A 14,804-nucleotide genomic window follows, 5' to 3' on the forward strand; every position below is an offset into this window, starting at 1 on the left:
CTCTCCCCCCCACTCCTCATATCGGCCACTCGGCATTCTTCTTTGTTCTGGGGAAGCCATCTTGTGTTGAGTGTATGTCCCCCATTCCGTGACTTTGGCAGCCTTGTTCTTTCCCCGGGGAGTATCTGGGCAGCACGCAGCAGAACCTGGGTTACAGTACGCAGAGGCACCATTCAGGGGGCACGGCCTGCACACAGTTGATTTCCCGGAGTGTGAAGGGGCCCGAATCCATACTGTTCGGCGGCCATCTTGTCATTCTGGCTGCCACGGGACGGTGATAGGCCTATTCTCTAAGATTTGCAGGTGCCAGGACTTTGTCTCCCCTCCCTCACTCCATTTATTTCTATTTTGGCTCTCCCCTTCACTGATCGGTCCCGCGTCTTTGATCTCTTGCCCCATGGACCGCAACAAAAAAACGGCACCAGGGGACCGAAGCCAGTCCAAACGAACAAACGGGATAAATATACTGTCCCCAAAGATATAACCAAGGGACGTTTGTTGGAAGACTCAACGGGAGAGGCCTCGGCTGGGTACAGCTCGGACCTGTCCCTCAAGGATGTCATGGAAGCCATTTCTGGAGTGAAGACCTCCCTTGAACACAAAATGGACTCAATGGCCATAGACATCACTCTTATCCGTGCGGATATGGTGAAGTTGAGCGAAAAAGTGAAACAGGTTGAACTCTCCACCGCCAGTCATGTGGAGGATGTGTCTCACTTGCAAAAGGAGGTCCGGGAAATGCGAGACTCTCGGACACTGTTCGAACTCAAGCTGGATGATTATGAGGGCCGCCTTCGCCGCAACAACCTGCGCATTTTAGGTGTGCCGGAAAAAAGGAAGGTCCGGCCCCGGACCTGTTCATAGAGGATTTAATTCTCAAACACCTCCAGCCAAAGGGCCTCAGCAAATTTTTTGTCATTGAGCGGGCTCACAGGGTCCTGGGGGGGGTCGCCCTAGGCCGGGTGCTCCCCCTCGGCCCATGCTGGCTAGAGTCCTCAACTTCCGCGACAGGGATGCCATCCTTCAGTGTTCGAGATCTAACGCATCCCTTAAATATGAAAATGCTGCGATCTCTTTCTTCCCAGATTTCATTCAGAGGGTGCAGAGACAGCATAAGACCTATCTGTCAGTTAAAAGGGACTTGCGGGAGCGGGGCATAAAGTACTCCATGCTGTTCCCTCCCCGTCTTCGAGTTGTGGCGAATGACAAAGTTTGGTTCTTTGATCAGCCTGAGGCGGCAGCGGAATGGCTGGAAAATTCGGGCCATTCGGACCCTGGTTCCCAGGGGGGAGGGGGTGATGTCGAGTCTTAATCCCTTCATCGGGAGAGCGGGTGGGGTGGGTCGATGGGGGGAGCTGCGTGGGGGCTGGAGATGGAGTGTGTCAGCATCTTGGGTGCTAGCATGCATCGCAGGCTCATGTTATAAGGTACTTCATGGGGCCCGGCTGGGGGCTCTGGTGACTTCCCCCTTGTTATTCTTTTTGTTCTCTCTTTTGAATAGTCAGGGCGACAGGCACTCTGCTTTTTCAATGGGCAGTTTGAAGCCTAGTGAGCAGGGCAGCAGGGTGGGGGAGAGTTGGGGAGGGTGGTTTGTTTCATTTGTTCGTTATTTGGTTTACAACATCATTGTATTCTATTAGTTCACTTTGCACAGTGCAGAATATGGTCGGCTGTCCTTCATTTTTGATGATGGGGGTTAGGGAATTAAAGATATTAAGTTGGAATGTGAATGGGTTGGGGGACCGCATACAACGTAGTGTGGTTTTGCAGTACCTAAAACGTCATGCACCAGATGTGGTGCTGCTTCAGGAAACGCATTTAATTGATAACACCTGTAAAGCTCTACATAGAATGGGTTATACACTGTCGGCAAATGCGGGGTTCACCTCAGGCTCCCGTGGGGTGGGCATTCTGACACGTAGAGCACTCCCGTTAGCTGTAGACTCAGTTTGGACTGATGATAGAGGTATATATGTAGGCATCACGGGTCGATGGGAGGGGCACATTCTCACCCTTATTTTGGTCTACTTCCCCCCGGGTTTGCAGTCTTCCTCCTTTGCAGCGCTAGGGAAACTGTTGCTTGATTTGCCCGCCGGGTTGCTGGTACTGGGGGGGATTTTAACGCAGTAATGTCCGGAATCACGGACAGACATCCCCCACGCGACCTGGGAGGCAACGTCCAGTGGTTACCTGATTTCCTGAACGCCATGGGCCTAGTGAATGGTTGGAGGCTGCTTCATCCTGATCAGAGGCAGTACACCTTTCACTCAGGGGCCCCTGGAAGCCTCTCTCGCTTGGACTATTGTCTGGTTCCGGCGGCACATGATTCATATTTGGTTGAGGTGGCTCATCTTGCCCTGGGTATATCCGATCACTCACCACTCTGGTTTCGACTTTGTGTCTCTCCTGGCTCTGCGGGTAGAGTAGCCCCTATTAACCCCTGGTACCTTCGCGACCCCAAGCTTCGTAGGGACCTTACCCAGGCTCTTGAGTGCTATTTTGAGGATAATGTAGGATCTGTCTCCTCTTCTGTGTCCCTTTGGGAAGCGTTCAAAACGGTTGTTAGGGGCCATGCGCTCTCTCTGATAGCTGGAGTCAAGAGGGAGAGTAATAAGGAAGTGACAGATCTGGAAAATGAGATAAAACTGTTGGAAGAAGAGTTGGAGAAGGGGGTTTCACAGGGTGGTTTACACCTTTTAAGCCTCAAGCAACATGATTACAGGTCTCTGGTCACTGACAGGGCAAGGGCACTTGGCAGAGAGCAACAGGGCAGGCTTTATGACCTTGGAGATAAGGCAGGGAAACGTATTGCCTGGCGAGATAAAAAAGACTGGGCTTCTCGGGTAGTCCCTGAGATTGCACTGATGACGGCGTCACGCTTACGGATCCACAGGCTATAGTTGATAGTTTTGCGGCACACTTTCAAACAATCTACACCTCAGTCTCGGATAGGCCGGAGGAAGACTCACAGTGGATGCTTAAAGATCTACTACTCTCTTGCCTGTCCGACGAGGACAGTGAATTGATGGACGGCATATTCAGCCCCGATGAGGTGGCCCAAGCTATCCGTTCCTTAAACTCAGGGAAAGTATTGGGGCCCAACGGGGTTCCTATTGAACTTCATAAGCTCAGACCCGATCTTTGACAGTTGTCTGTGACGTTATTGCATCATTTGGTAATTATTCCGGGCTCTCCATTAATTGGGGTAAGTCTGTGTTGTTTGTCCTCAAGGGGGATCCCCCGGTTCCCCCACATGGTTGTCCCATCCAGCTCAGCACGGAGGGGTTCAAATACTTGGGGATCTTTGTTTCACTTGATTGTACTGTCCGGTCTGCTAGGAATCTCTTGCCACCCTTACAAAGGCATAGGGGGGACATAGCTAACTGGAGGACACTTCCGCTCTCTTTGTTGGGGCGAGCGGCGCTTTTCAAAATGATGGCTTTACATCGTTTTCTGTATGCCCTCCAGAACTCCCTACATGTGGTTCCAGCTAGCTATTTCCTTGAGGTAGAGGGACTGCAGCGTAGCCTTCTATGGGAGGGCAGACTCCGCATCGCTTTAGCGAAGTTAACCTTGCCCTGGTATGATGGAGGGATCGCCCTCCCAGACATTAAGCGATATTATTGGGCTGCCCAGCTAGCGGTGATTAACCACGGCACATATGGCCATCCCCGCGGACCCTACCTACATGATGGCTAAATGGTTATTGCCAAATAATAGTTATAATAGGGCTCTCTATTCTCAGTATTCAAAATTAGGCCTTTCGGGTCCGACTAAACATCAGGTCCGGATTTGGCATGATGCCACCCGCTCGCTGGGTTGGAGCAATAGGCTGACGCTAGTGACCCCACTATTTGACTCGGATCGTCTTGGCAAGCTTTGGAAAACGAGAGGGTTTAATAAATGGGACCTGATAGGCATATCTGTCGTTAAAGACATGTGGAGTAAAGGGACGGTGAAGACATTTGAGCACTTGCGAAGGGAATTCCAACTGGCGAGCTCTGAGTACTTTCGCTATGCTCAAATTCGTCATGCGCTACGGGCAGCCCTGCCCGAAGACGCTGACCCTCCTGACGCCTCCCCACTCGAGGATATGATATTGGATGGTCACCTTCCTGAAAAGACTATTTCCCTAATCTATAAAAAATTAATCAACCAGAGAGCAGACCTCCTGGGCGAGCTTAGAGATAGGTGGGTCCGGGATGGAATAGAGCTAGATGATGAGGATTGGCAGTCTGCAATCTCATCTCTGAAGGTGGTGGCAATCCCTGCGAGACTCCGCCTTGTACAGCTAAAAATATTACACAGGATATATGTTACGGGGCCCCGCCTGGTGTTGATGGGGCTTTCTGATTCTGATTTATGTTGACGTCAATGTGGTCTTAGTGGGACGTTCCTTCATCTTATTTGGGAATGTCAATATGTTACTGAATATTGGAGCAAGATACATAGTACTATACATGATGTTTTAGGAATCTCCCTGTTACCTGAGGCTAGGAGGTGTCTCCTTAATGTATGGGAACCAAACAACCTTAATTCGGCACAGACACAGTGGGTCACACTAGGTTATATGCTCGCCAAAAGGAACATTGCACAACAATGGGGATCTTGAGGCCTGGAAAACCAACTTAGATTGGTGTATTTTTCGTGAAAAGACTGTATATGCCGCAAGGGGCCGCCCACGTAAATGGGCTTCTGTATGGGGCCCCTGGAACTCGTATAGAGGTGATATATGTGTGCCGCCAAGAAATGTAGTTTTTGATGTACCCTCATCCTTTATATTTTGTATTTGTCTTTGATCATTTTATCCCCGACATGTATCTTTCTTTGTTTGCCACAAATATTCTGTATTGTATTTTTTACTGATGCTTTGTTTTAATAAAAAGATAAATAAAAAAAAACTGTGCAGACGAACGCGCCCACTAGGGAACCCCGGCGAACAACGCCCCAGGAAAGCCGCCTGGATCACCACAGATCTCCAAGACGCACCTGCAGACGCCTGTAGAAGACCTGGAGGAACACCAAGACTGACTGACTGACTGACTGTTGGTATTTCTAAAGGGCACTAATGCCGAGGCGTCTTGGTGCTAAGTAAGATAGCTGAACATGAGACAACCGACAACTACTCCACCTACAAGAACACCATGACAAACTACCACAACCAAATCAGAACAACCAAAAGGAACTTCATCCATTGCAAAATCCTCACCAACGCCGCCAACTTGAAGGAACCCTTCACTGTGATTCAGGAATTCACCAACCCACGCAGTGAAGCCACAGACATCACCCCATCCCAAGACTTCTGTGACAAGCTTGGGAGCTACTTCCACCTCAAGAACAGAAAACTCTGCGACAACTTTGTTGACCGCATACAAGATGCCCCTGCCAACCCCCCCGACCCCCAGAGACACCACCCAACCCACGTCACCGACTGGACTCCAATCACGACCGAGGACACCACCACAACCATGAAAAGCATCCACTCCGGAGCCCTCAACGACCCCTGCACATCTACCACAGAGCCGCTGACACCATTGCACCTGGAATACAATGGACCATCAACACCACCTTCACAACAGTCACCTTCCCAGACAGCTAGAAGCGCACAGAAGTCAGGCCCGTGCTCAAGAACCCCACGGCTGACCCAACCGACCTCAAGAACTACCGGCCCATCTCACTCCTCCGCCTGCCCCTGCCCCTGCCCCTTCGCAGCAAAGTAGCAGAGAAAGCTGTCAACAGGGAACTGACACGGTTCATCGAAGAAAATGCCATCCTCGACCCATCCCAATCTGGATCACGGAGCAACCACAGCACCGAAACCGCCCTTCTCACCACCACAGATGACATACGCACCCTTCTGGACGAAGGCCACTCAGCAGCCCTCATCCTCCTCAACCTGTCCGCAGTTTTCGACACAGTCTCTCACTGCACGCTAGTCACCAGACTACACGAAGCTGGCATACAAGGGACCGGAAGTAGCCAAAGGATCAGACTACCACCCTTCCTCTTCACCCCCACGGAGATCACCTGTGGTGTACCCCAGGGGTAATTGCTAAGCCCGACCCTCTTCAACATCTACATGGCCCCCCTCGCAGCCATCGTCTGACAACACAGCCTCAACATCGTATCCTACGCCGAGAAAACCCAGCTCATCCTCTCCCTCACCTGAGACCCCACCACCTCAAAACTAAACTTCCAAAAAGGAATGCAGTCTGGATGACCAACAGCTGCCTAAAACTAAACGTCGAGATTACAGAAGTCCTTGTCCTGTGAAGCATCCCCTCAGCATGGGACGACACCTGGTGGCCTGCCGTCCTCTGGAGCCCACCTACACCCTGAGATCACACCAAAAAACTCGACATCATACTCAACTCATCGCTCACCATGAACAGACAAGTCAATGCCGTCACCTTCAGCTGCTTCAACACCCTCTGCATTCTTCGAAAGACCTTCAAGTGGATCCCCCCGGAGTCTAAGAAGACAATCACCCACTCGCTCATCACCAGCAGACTGGACTATGGAAACGCACTCTACACCGGCATCAACAAGTCCATTCTCCGCAAACTTCAGACCATACAGAACACCGCAGCCAGTCTCGTCCTTGACATCCCGCGTAACAAACACATCAGTCAACACCTGCGGAGACTCCACTGGCTCCCCATGGAGAAAAGATTCACCTACAAGATCCTCACCTACGCCTACAAATGCCTACACAACAACGGACCCAAATACCTCAACAACAGAATAAACTTCCATTTACCCAAAAGAAACCTCCGGTCAGCCATCCTTGTACTGGCTGAAACCCCTCGCATCCACAGAGCCAGAGCAGGTGGAAGATCATTCTCCCATATTGCAGCTAGAACCTGGAACTAGCTACCAGCAAATATCCGACTCACCCCCAACCTGAACACCTTCAGGAAGACCCTCACGACCTGGCTCTTCGGCTGAACAGATCTGCACACCCCAACCCCCCAGCTTCTTGGGACCCTTAGGGGTGAGTACCGCGCTTACAATTCCCTGATTGATTGATTGATTGAAACACATGGCCGGCTTGGCTGCTATGACACGTGTCTCGCTAGGCAATGGTTTTTTTGTCAAAATAGCTCTCCTCATGTCTGTGGGCACACTTTTGGCAAAATTGCTTCCTCACTCTAACAGTAAAGTATCAATGGGGCGGGCATTTCCCTGCTGGGTAAGCAGAGGCCACTCCTACTGCAGGCTCCCAGCCCACCCAAGGGGATTTACATGACCCCATTACATATAAAGGAGGACTACATTAAGGGTCCAGAACCTACTTAAATATATAGGAGGCCTTATGTTACTTTTCTTGACAGCGCCTTGATGTCGTTTGACTTGTGGAAAGGGACTTCAGCATGACAGATAATTGGATTGTCTAGTGGTGAAGGCATGTTGTGTCCTCTAGTGTGCATGAAATGTGCATAAAGCTTGCAAATCCAATTCGTTTCTATTGGAACGTCTAATCGAGCAATGCATCTACTATTGGCTCGTCCAATGTGATGTCACAATAAAGGCATGCATATTAACAGCCTTATTAGGAGTTTGGCAGACAGGGCACTTTTTCCCAATCCCGGTGGAGTAGCATGTTTCTATGGGTTCCTTCAACCCATATTTGATGTTCATCGATTAAGGCAAAACCCTGGCTTTTGACTAAACCTTGACAACGTTCACTTGCGCCAATGACTTTGTCAAAGTTTCAATTCTCTACTAGTTCATTGTTATTTGCATTCCTCGAAAGCTGGATTCGAAAGTGCATGAAGTTGCTAATTTCACAAATATTCTGGCAATTTAACTAATCATCTTCCAGTTGCAAGCACAACTTCTCATTTAAAATGGGTGACTTTTAAAACGTCACTAATCCAAGGCCTGAGCTAATGCTCTAGCATCAACAAATACATTTTGCTGATGTCTCTGTAATCGCCATAATCAACACTGGCTAGTGTTTCTAGTAAACCTTCGTATATAACACTACCTCATTGAGTAGCTACATGCTTCTTGAGGGTAGGGAACCCTGAAAGTCAACAACAATCAAAAGGGCTTGAAAATGTTCCTTACCATAGACGCCAGAAATGGCTGCAGTGTGACCTGTGATCATGATTCACACGTTTGGAAGGCTAGAGTGTGCGCGCATGTGTGTGTATCTTTATGCCTGTGTTTATTTGTGTGCCCGTGTGTCTGTTATCGTTGCCCTCTTGGCTGCATTGTAGCCTTTGCCCACTAGTCCACATGTCACCAACTTGTAACTACATGTTTCCAAATGTCAATATCCCCCCCTCACCATCACCACAGCCAACACAACGACAGGAATGCTACAAGCAATGCAGCAGAGGGTTGCTTGTGAATGTGGGCATGCCAAGGAAACATGATGGAGATGGGACATGGTACATCTTAAGATGCAAGCTACTTTTTGCAGTGACTACTCACACACGCAGACAATGGCACCACGGCCAGCAGCTGGCATGCTGAGGTGGCATGTATTCTGAGCAGTCCTCATATTTCACTGGCACACAAATAAAAGCACAGACAGGCTCGCCACCACTCTGGCAGCTCAAAATAATTCCACTTCTGACACTGAAAATATTTCTCAGCACTAATATACCTCAGAAGAATTACCTGAGCTTTTGTTGCTGATATATGTGTTTAATCTGAAAATGATAGGTTTGAATCCCAACAAAGCTGACTCACGCTTTCATCTATCCAAGATGAGCAAAGAGAGTACAATTAATTTCAGTTATAATGACACTTTTTAATTACAGTGCTGTAAAATAGCAAGTGTTGTGCTGGCATGCACTCTATACAATTAGAAATTATTAGAACAATAGTCACACATTCCACCATAAAGCTATAGGATCATCGCTGACATCCCATCTTATATCTTCCTTCACAGGCCCAGGTGGCATCTCCACATGCAGAAGCGAAGCAATTTGCCCTCCTGCTTACTTTTTGTGGAAAAACTATCAATTAATTTTAAGAAACAGTTCATTCAAGTTCATTAAGTTTATAAACACCATAACACTTGTACAAATATTTGTATACATACAAAAGAAATACATGCAAAATATACATCATCCAATTCGCTATCCAAATATGCACAATTTCTACATAGCAATTGATAAAAACGTGGAAATCCCTCTTATTTTAGCAGAATAATGATTAACTCAATTGCAAATTAAATTTTACAACAACATTAATAAATTCATTCCTCACTCCTTGGAGAGCATAGCAGCTCAGTAAAATATGCTGCGTTGTCTCATTCTGCCTGGTACATAGCCTACACTGTACACTCTGTCAGTAAAAACTTCTTGCTGTCAGATCAGTTCAAAATTGATAAAGTGCCGCATCCATCCCAAGGCCTGCCAAATTTATAAAGGTGTGATTGGTGCACTTTTTGTACACATACAACCTATCTTCACTGCTGCTCCATTGGTGGATAGATTATATCAAATTATCTTTGAATTCGATCTTGTTAATATTATCTTTGTTTAATATTACCATCCTTCACAAGATTAAATAATCAAATCGAGACTTCAGGAATTTTCTTAGATAGTAATCACCAAATATTGATAAAAAAACTCTTTGTAATGTCCAGTTTTTAAATGGCGCATCATAGATTGTCCCAGCCGAGACTTGGTGAACTCAAACCCAGTCAACTGAATAGGTATAGATTTTCCAATCCATGTCACCGTCTTTAAAATAAACCTTCCACCAGGAACATCTATTAAAAATGTTTCTGCGTCCAGATAGATGATAGATCCATACAATACGAATGAAACAACGTTAAGAGTTATAGGCCATCAGTAAAGGCTATGCTATTTAGTTCCTCCACTTCCGCTCGGCTCATGGACAGGGGTACCGACGGACAGAGCGGGGCCTCATTCTCCCGAGCGGTTGCCGGGTGAGGTGAGGTCTTCACCCACACAAGGCTGGGAAGAAGACATGCTTCTTTCCGGCTAGTGGACGTCTAAACACCAAAGTTACTGGTAGATATGTATCTGTCTATTGGTAAACTTTTTAGTATTATTATTTTTCACCTAACTTTTCACTTGGAGTGACAGTTGCAGTAGCCATTCTGTATCTAAGGTCCTGAAGAAAGCCGGGGCAATGCCCCTTAGGCTGAAACATGTCGACCGTTCTGCAAAGCGCCAAAGGGTAGTCTTCACTACCAGGCGTGTTTTTAACCCTTGACACACGGACTTCTATATGGACACTCTTTTGGAGTCTGCGTAGCTAATTTTATTCACCATCACTTGAGCACTGCACTTTATTAAGTCCACTTCATGGTAAACATCATGGCTAGACTTCTGATATCCACTTCCACACCGGCACTACATGGCCGAAGGTGGCATGGATTAATCAGCAATTCCCATGTGACGTAAACTCCGCCGCAATGGCGTGCTGATGGGTCTTGTTCTAGTTTTTGTTACCAACAACTCCTAACAACATTGGTTCACATATACATCCTACTGTTTCATAGCCACTGGTTTAGTTACACACCATCTTTTGACCTGTTCTGCTCTGTAATGTGTTGTGCATTGTAATAGGGGAGCGAACAGACAGGTCGGTAAATATTCCCCCTGACCCTCCACACTTGTTTTTGATAGTATGCTATTTAGTTGCCAATACCATCATTACATTTTTATGTAATGTTTATAATAGACTTTGACATTATATTTTGCCATTAGAAGTGCCTTCCATGACAATTTTTCATCATTTGTTAGATCAAACTAATTATATTCATCTGTTATTTGTCAGGCTGAGGTCCTTTATAAACCCACACATACTTGCAGTTTATTGTTGAAAACTCCATCACCTTACTTTTGGTGAGGTTAAACAACAGTCTATTGAGGTCGCAGTACTCGTATAGAACTTTCGCAGACGCTGCATCTCAAAAAGTTTATGGCATGAAATATTATCCGCATAACATGGGGGCTATATATAGGCTATATATAGGCTATCAATTTTAGGTGTGATTCCTTTCACTGTAGCATAATCACAAACCCATCAGAGTTGAAAGGACTTAAAAAGAGAAGTGACAAAAGATGGCCTTGTTTTACAAGGCTATAAATATGAAGTATGGAAATCTTTGCATACAATAGTAGCCTGTGTACTGCGAATTAACCAACACATTTCTACTTTAGAATATCATCAGGACCCCCCCCTCCAATTGAATGCATCTTAGTAAACTGCAATAGCCACATTTATTAAGTTATTCCTTTGGAGCAGTCCCCTACATGATGCCTCTAGAAAATGCTCTTAAGAACAAAGGCAGTATGGTTATTTTGATTTCATGTGTGTGAGGATGTAATTCAACTATAGTCCCCTCACACAGGAATATTCCATTTTATTTAGCAGACATATTGCTCATGCCTCATGCAACACCGTATTTCCGTCCTTCCTTGTGGTGAACAAAAATCCTCACAAAACAGAAGGGGTAAGATCCCACACCCTGTCCCAACTTCTGATAAGGCTTGTATTCCATCACAGTCAGAAGCTGGAATAGGGCTTGAAAATGTCTTCCTCATGCCTCTGCTGCCCTGTCTGGTTTCACCTTTAAATCATGCCTTGCTGGATCCTAAATCCACGGTTAGATTCCTGCCCTGCTGCTGCAATGGTCAAGTTACTGGTAGAGGCAAGGGAAGCAAAAAAAAATCCAAAGTTGTTGAAATGTGCTTTTGTGAATGAGCATGAGTTAAAATGAGAGAGTGAGGGAGTGTGATTATGAGTGATTGAAAATGATTGAGTGAGCAGGAGTGAGTGAATGGGGAGACAGCCATGACAACACGGGCTTTACACCGCGCTGACATTACGATGCTGCCATCACAACGCAAGTCTTTACAACGACTTTCGCTGGATGGCGCTAGATACTAAGGAATTGTAGATGTACTATTCCAACACCTTCCCTACTGTTGAGTAGGCTGGAGTTGGAATAGTAAATCATACTATTCCAAAATCCACCGACTACAGCACAAGTCGTTGTAACGACTTTTGTTGTAATGGATGCGTCGTAATGGCAGCGCAGTGTAAAAGCCCGCGGTGTCATGACGTACATCCGAGTGAATGCAAGTGAGCAAGACAGTACCTCTGTGTGTGTTATGCTTATGCTTACGCTGTGGACACTTGGAGTGTGCCGGGCTGTGTGTACAGGGAACTCTCCTGCTTTCTGCCTACTCCTTCGCCGGGATTGGCTGCTGTCACTCGAGGATTACTGCTTGTCATCTGTGAGGTGGGAGCTGCAGGGCTGCGAGCAGAGCGCGGGTCTGGGACTACCTTCCCCAGAAGCGCCCGCCGCCCAGATTTACAGCACCTGGGCTGCTCTCCCTGCTGGCCCCTCCCCATCTGTTTGAAAAGCCCTTGCCTTCGGCTCACCTGTGGGACGCTACGCTGTGGACACTTGGAGTGTGCCGGGCTGTGTGTACAGGCAACTCTCCTGCTTTCTGCCTACTCCTCGCGGAACCAGCCCCGCGGGTCCCGCTTCGCCGGGATTGGCTGCCGTCACTCGAGGATTACTGCTTGTTATCTGTGAGGTGGGAGCTGCAGGGATGCGAGCAGAGCGCGGGTCTGAGACTACCTTCCCCAGAAGCGCCCGCCGCCCAGATTTACAGCACCTGGGCTGCTCTCCCTGCTGGCCCCTCCCCTTTACCACGGACCTATAAACTGAACTGACCAGTCCCGCTGCGCGGGAGCGACCGGGAGAAGCCCGGGACAAGGGCGGGACCGTCTATGGCCGTCAGGGGCCGACTGAGGCCGGGTCAGGCCCCCCCTCTGTCATCTTGCAATTGTGGTACTAGGGTTACTCTTGTAATGATCGTAGGTATTACCAACTGTACAACATAGTACAAATACTGTATACTAAGATTGCTAAATATGACAACATCTATAGCCGGCACCCCTGGGCCCTTTGGATAAATATTTTTGTCGGGTTTCCAATGACATCGACAAGGAAATTGCCCTGGCGGAGAGACGCGCTGAGCGTAGGCTGTCCATTGAGCTTCTTAAAATACCTATGGATAAAAGACAACCACAGATATTTCCGGCATTGGTTCCTCCCCGGTCATCTGTAAATCTGCCAATGACTGACGAAACGCCCTACCCTTTTCCCCCAACCACAGTCTTGCTCCCTGACCCGCTTGAGATTACGAATCTCTGCTCTTCCCCTGCAAGTGCACTTCCCTCACTTACCGATCGAATAGAACATCTAGATCCGACTCGATATTGCGTGTCAGATCAAGTGGTAGGAGTAAAATCATCATCTAAGAGGAAGAGGTGTCCTCCTCCTAGAAAGTGCTATCAGCCCAAACCTTCAAAAAAATCAAAGAAAGTGGCGGCATGCACCCTGCAGGAACGTAATGGAGCTGGTCCCAGTGGGAACATAACATATAAGGAGGGGGCCGCTCCTGAGGTGGTTAGCCCTCCCTCAATTAATACCCACCCACCAGTTATGGGATTGCTAGAGCTCCCACCCGCACCATTGGTTCTGCCTCTTGTGGAGGGTACTTTCCCAGTTGATCCTAGTCCCAGAACTCAAATAGGATATGGTGAGTTCACACTTATTACCCCTACTTTGTTACTCGAGTTGGAGAAGCTGATGAGGTCTTTACTGACCCCGCTCGAGGATCAAGTAAAAAAATTAACAGATAGGCTAGACCATTTTGAGCAGGTAACCCTGGATAATTTTTACTCTACGAAAGCATTGATCAAGTCCCATAAAAAGACAGGGGAGTCCACTAATCATCATCAATATGGTGGGCAAGCGAAAGATGCTTCGGTTGTTGTATCTCCCACATTGGCAGACAGTACCCCAACAAGGCCACAGGTAAAAGGAAAAATGAAAAAAGTTAATGCAGAGACAATTAATAAACCTAGTAGCAAGATTGTTATAGAGGGAAATCTTCCTGCCTTGGATGCCACGGGTTCAAAAGACCCCTCTAGCATAGTGAATCCCCGACCCAATACCTCCCAAGTCTCATCCAATAACCCAAGATCTTGTCATACTACTGCAGCCAGCAGAAACATCTTGGAGAATAAAAAACCTCAAACACCATCACCACACAATATCCCCCACCCTCCCACTTCCCCCTCTAGATCTGCCAATAGCATGCCCAAACAACCATTAGCGAAGGGGCCACGTAGGATACCACACATGAATCTTACCCCTGACTCTTTTCCCTACGTAGCTGTCCTTATAAATGTCCCTTCATTGCCAGCCGAACAAAGGGAAACATTTCAAATGCTAAAAAATAAGCTTATGCATTGGCTAAGGGTCAATAGACCATTACCAGGAGGAGTGGATGGTTTGATCATTGGAGTACGAAGGACTGAGTGGATCGGTTTTACTTCTAAGAAAGTGGGGGGTGATTGTATAGTTATTAATTTCCAAGATCCTAGGGTGGTACATTTGATAGCGAAACAGGATGGGGGTTCTGGTTTTGGGGGAATTGGTATTGTAGATTTAACCTTTTTTTATCCAAGACCACCAGGTGTTGAATCTATTATGACAATGTATCCAAAACCCTTAACTAGTGTCCCCCATCTGGGGTTTGTTCCCCCTGCTGTACCACTTCAATTGAGTTGCCATCATGGTGGTACAAATATTAATTGTTTCGGACTCTTGAGGAACATGGGGAGGGAGTATTGACAAATGTTTGATAACTGTGCAAATGTAGAAGCTGGTAACAACAATGAAACCAAAGGTGGTGGTTCCAATAAAACTGTTAAAGACTCAAATGTGGAACCAAATAGCATGAACATCAATTCTGGGTTAGTGGCTCTGGAGCATATAAGTGGGG

Source organism: Lissotriton helveticus, chromosome 8 (genome assembly GCF_964261635.1).
Source record: "Lissotriton helveticus chromosome 8, aLisHel1.1, whole genome shotgun sequence".
NCBI classification, from domain to species: Eukaryota; Metazoa; Chordata; class Amphibia; order Caudata; family Salamandridae; genus Lissotriton; species Lissotriton helveticus.